Genomic DNA, 6,000 nt, shown 5'->3' with positions numbered 1-6,000 from the left:
TACCCCTCCCTCTAGGAGTGGACTCCGGACACTCAGGGCCCACCTTCTCAGGATGGGACCTATGGAAAGCCCTGATGAGACGAGAGGCCTTAATGTCCGTCACTGGGACCCACATCCTCTCCTCAGGACCATAACCCTCCCAATGAACGAGGTACTGGAGGGAACCGCGGACAAGACGAGAATCCACAATCCTAGAGACCTGAAATTCAAGATTTCCATCAACAATAATCGGAGGAGGAGGCAAAGGCGAGGGTACAATAGGTTGAACATAAGGTTTCAATAAGGACTTATGGAAAACATTATGGATCTTCCAAGTCTGAGGAAGATCAAGACGGTAGGCAACAGGATTGATGACAGACAGGATCTTGTAAGGCCCAATAAACCTAGGACCCAACTTCCAGGAGGGAACCTTCAATTTGATATTCTTGGTAGACAGCCACACCAAATCACCAACATTCAGGTCCGAACCAGGCACACGTCTCCTATCCGCCACACGCTTATATCTCTCACTCATGTTCTTTAGATTATCCTGAATCTTTTGCCAAATAGATGACAAAGACGAGGAGAATCTGTCCTCATCAGGCAAACCAGAAGAGCCCTCTCCAGAGAAAGTCCCAAACTGCGGATGAAACCCATATGCACCAAAAAATGGTGACTTATCAGAGGACTCCTGACGACGGTTATTTAAAGCAAACTCAGCAAGGGACAAAAAAGAACACCAATCCTCCTGATTCTCCGCCACAAAACAGCGCAGATATGTCTCCAGATTCTTATTGACACGCTCTGTCTGGCCATTCGACTGCGGATGGAAAGCAGAAGAGAATGACAAGCGAACCCCCAAGCGAGAACAGAAGGCCTTCCAGAATCTGGAAACAAACTGCGTGCCCCTATCAGAGACTATGTCTGAAGGAATCCCATGCAATTTGACAATGTGGTTAACAAATGCCTGCGCCAGCGTCTTAGCATTGGGTAAACCAGGAAAAGGGATAAAATGCACCATTTTGCTAAAACGGTCCACCACCACCAGAATCACAGACTTCCCCGAGGAACGAGGCAAGTCCGTTATGAAGTCCATGGACAGATGTGTCCAAGGACGGGAAGGAATGGGCAAAGGAATGAGAGGACCTGATGGCCGTGAATGAGGGACCTTGGCACGAGCGCAAGTCTCGCAAGCTGCCACAAAACCCTCAACCGACTTACGAAGCGCAGGCCACCAGAATCTCCGGGCAATGAGATCCAGTGTGGCTCTTGTCCCCGGGTGCCCAGCAAGGACCGTATCGTGGTGTTCTTTAAAAATCTTGTGTCTCAAAGCGAGAGGCACAAACAACCTCCCAGGAGGACAAAGATCAGGAGCTTCTGACTGGGCTGCCTGCACCTCTGCCTCCAATTCAGGAAAAAGAGCAGAGACCACCACACCTTCAGCCAAAATGGGACCCGGGTCTTCAAAATTCCCACCTCCCGGGAAACAACGTGATAGGGCATCTGCCTTCACATTCTTAACCCCAGGGCGGAACGTAACAACAAAATTAAACCTTGAAAAGAACAAAGACCATCTGGCCTGTCTCGGGTTCAGACGCTTGGCTGACTCCAAGTAGGCCAGATTTTTATGGTCAGTAAACACGGTAATAGGGTGTCTGGCTCCCTCTAGCCAATGGCGCCATTCCTCAAAAGCCAACTTGATGGCCAACAATTCACTATCTCCCACATCATAATTTCTCTCTGCGGAGGAGAGCTTCTTTGAGAAAAAGGCACACGGTTGCCATTTGGCAGGAGAGGAACCCTGAGACAAGACCGCACCCACCCCTACCTCAGAAGCATCAACCTCAACTATGAAGGGTAACGAAACATCAGGTTGTACTAGGATGGGAGCGGAAGCAAAACTCTCCTTGATATTAGAAAAGGCCTTACGCGCCTCTACCGACCAGGAAGAAAAATCTACCCCCTTTCTGGTCATATCAGTGAGTGGTTTAACAACAGAGGAATAATTCAAAATAAATTTCCTGTAATAATTAGCAAAGCCCAAAAAACGCATCAGCGCCTTCTGATTCTCAGGAAGCTCCCACTCAAGCACAGCGCGAACCTTCTCGGGGTCCATGCGAAAACCGGAAGCGGAGACAAGAAACCCCAAAAATTGGATCTCTGGAACCGCAAACACACATTTTTCCAGTTTCGCGTATAATTTATTCTCCCGCAGGATGAGTAAGACCTGACATAAGTGTTCCTTATGAGTCTTGAAATCAGGAGAAAAAATCAAAATGTCATCCAAATACACTAATACAAATTTTCCCATTAAATGATAAAAAATGCTGTTGACGAAATGCTGAAAAACGGCTGGGGCATTCATCAAACCAAAAGGCATAACTAAATTCTCAAAATGGCCCTCAGGGGTATTGAAAGCCGTCTTCCATTCGTCTCCTTCTCTGACCCTAACCAGGTTGTATGCCCCTCTTAGGTCTAATTTGGAAAAGACTTTCGCCCCAACAACCTGGTTAAACAAGTCCGGGATCAGAGGAAGCGGATAAGGATCACGAATAGTGATACTGTTCAGCTCCCTGAAATCCAGACAAGGTCTTAAAGAACCATCTTTTTTCTTAACAAAGAAAAAAACAGCGGCAACAGGTGACTTCGAGGGTCGTATGTGTCCTTTTCTCAGACTCTCAGAGATATAAGCACGCATAGCGACCCTCTCAGGTTGGGAAAGATTGTATAAACGAGATTTAGGCAGCTTGGCGCCTGGGATGAGATCAATAGGGCAATCATACTCCCTGTGCGGAGGTAAACCCTGAACTCCACTCTCAGAGAAGACATCCAAAAATTCAGAGAGGAAAGGTGGTACAGTTTTAGTAGAAACCTCAGAAATAGATGTTATGAGGCAATTCTCTCTGCAAAAGTTACTCCAACCATTTATTTGCCTCGCTTGCCAATCAATGGTGGGGTTATGTTTAGTGAGCCAGGGTAGCCCCAACACTAGAGGAGTAGGCAAACCGCTAAGGACGAAACATGACACATCCTCAACATGAGCTTCATTCACAATTAAACGGATATTGTGAACTATGCCCTTTAATGATTTCTGAGAAAGTGGAGCTGAATCAATAGCAAAAACAGGAATATCTCTTCCCAAAGTGCATACCTGGAAACTATGAGTTATTGCAAATTGATTATCAATGAGGTTGACAGCTGCTCCACTATCCACAAAAATCTCACAAAAAACGCTCTTGCTCTCTAGCGCCACCCTAGCAGGCAGGACAAAACGGGAACTACAAGCAAAAGGAAAACCTTCAATTTCCGCCTCAACCCTGCCAATAGTAACCGACGGAACATTCTTAAAAGATTTCTTCCTTTTTGTCTCTTTATTACTCCCAGAAAACTGCCTGAATCTCCTAGAGGGACAAACATTTGCCAGATGATTTATACCTCCACAACAAAAGCAAACCCTCCCCTGCGGGCTGAATCTTCTATTGTCCGAGGCAATCAACCCCAGCTGCATGGGCTCCTGCTCAGAAGGGGCTGACAACGACTGAGACCCCTGTGCACAGAATGAGACCGCTGCACTGTCCCGGGACTGAGTATGACAGGAAGGAGAGATCTCTCCTCTCTCTCTAAGACGCCTGTCAATACGAACAGCCTGAGACATAGCAGAATTCAAGGAGGTAGGTCTTTCATGAAAGGCAAATGCATCTCTCAATCCCTCTGAAAGACCATAGCAAAATTGACTTCGGAGTGCAGCATCATTCCAACCCGTATCTGCTGCCCATCTCCGAAATTCTGAGCAGTAAATCTCTGCGGATTGTTTACCCTGGCATAACAGACGAAGTTTAGACTCAGCCAGAGCAATACGATCCGGATCATCATATATCTGACCCAGGGCTAAAAAGAATTCATCCACTGAACGGAGGAGCCGTGCCCCCTCCGGCAGCGAAAAGGCCCAGGACTGAGCGTTACCCCTGAGCAGCGATATAATGATACCCACTCTTCGTTCTTCATCACCAGAAGAATGGGGAAGAAGGCGAAAATGGAGTTTGCAAGCCTCTCTAAAACGTACAAAATTCTCACTACCCCCGGAAAACGTATCCGGGAGCAAAATCTTAGGCTCATCACAAACTCCATGAACGCAAGCTGAACCGGTCACTTGAAACTGAGAAAAAGTCTTACGGAGATCAGCTACCTCCAAAGCAAGACCCTGAAAGCGTTCAGCCAAAAGTGTAACCGGATCCATGCTTGAGACGGTTTTGGCGGCTGATAATGTCACGGATGGTGTACAGGAAACAAGATAAAACAATACAAACAATGACTCACTGGACCCACAACTAAGGAACAAAAGGGAGACCCCTGCAATCGACCTGCCGCTCTCCCTTGTTGCTCAGCCTATGCGACCATCCCAAAGGTGGATGGGCGCATATTCACGTACCTCGGCTATCTTAGACCTGAAGGCCCTACGATAGTGAGGGGACACGACCACCGGCTCCCTACACAGACACGGAGGGAGTCAGGGTCACCTGGATCCAGAAAACAGAAAATCATAAATGCATAAACAGAACTTATCTTGCAGACGACTGTGGACAGGGAACTGGGAACTGGGAGCTGGGAGCTGGGAACTGGGAACTGGGACAGCATGCACACACACTCCAGGAAGAAGTATCAGCCGCACACTACTGCCTAATGGGGAGGAATTTAAAGGGAGGTAATCAGTCTGACTGCATGACAGCTGAGATAGACTAACGAGGTGAGAAACAGAAACCAAAACAAAGAAACTCAAGGAGGAGGATCTGGACGGCTCCTGTCAGAGCTTCTCAGCTGTCTGGTTGTGACACTTATCTGAACAAGCAGTAACAGACGGCTCCAGCAGTGAACACTTCAATCCAGGAAGTAGTATAAACCGCAAAGTGAGGCAGTATGGGAGGGAATATAAAGGGAGGCAACTAGTGTAAATAGGTGACAGCTGGGAGAAGGAAAGGAGATGACAAAGTGAAACCAAAACAAAGAACATCATGCAAGAGGTACAGAAGAACGTCTGCCAGACCTTCTCAGAGAGCTGGCGGTGACAAAAGCCTTACTAAAGTCTAGATAAGCGATGTCTACTGCACCTCCGTTATCTATTATTTTAGTCACCCAATCAAAAAAATCTTAAATATTAGTTTGACATGATCTCCCTGAAGTAAACCCATGCTGTTTTTCATCTTTCAATCCATGGGATTTAAGATGTTCCACAATCCTCTCCTTAAGTATGGTTTCCATTAATTTCCCCACTATTGATGTCAGGCTTACTGGCCTATAGTTGCCCGATTCCTCCCTACTACCTTTCTTGTGAATGTGCACATTTGCTAATTTCCAATCTTTTGGGACGACTCCTGTTACCAGTGATTGGTTAAATAAATCTGTTAATGGTTTTGCTAGTTCACCGCTGAGCTCTTTTAATAGCTTTGGGTGTATCCCATCAGGCCCCTGTGACTTATTTGTATTCATTTTAGACAGCTGACTTAGAACCTCTTCCTCTGTAAAGACACATGCATCAAAAGATTCATTAGTCTTCCTTCCTAACTGAGGTCCTTTTCCTTAATTTTCTGGAGCCAGAGGGGGCCCAAAGACCCTAGTGCACCATAAGAAGACACTGGTATTATAGAAAGTGCATGCTGGGAGGGCTCTGTTATAGAGTTTGCACTGGGGCCCAGAATCTTCAAGTTACCGTACACCTCTGGCTGGAGGGAAGGGGTTAGGTCAAGAATTTGGCATGGGGGGGTGCCAATTAAATTTTTGCCTCAGGCAGCATGAAGGCAGTGGCGTCTCTAGCTTTCAAATTTTGGGGGGGCACACTGGGGGCCAGGACAAAAGTAGGGGGGGCAGCTATAACAACGATACATTTACACAAGTATGCTTAGAAATGCTGCAATACTTTACCCAATACCTAAAACCGCAACAGGGAAGAAAAGTCCAGCTGTCTGTGGATGACACTTTTATAGAGAGGGGGATCTGTGGATGACACTGCTATGGGGGGGGGGGATC

This window comes from Bufo bufo, chromosome 6, assembly GCF_905171765.1.
Source record: "Bufo bufo chromosome 6, aBufBuf1.1, whole genome shotgun sequence".
NCBI lineage: Eukaryota > Metazoa > Chordata > Amphibia > Anura > Bufonidae > Bufo > Bufo bufo.
This window is presented reverse-complemented; position numbering follows the sequence as displayed.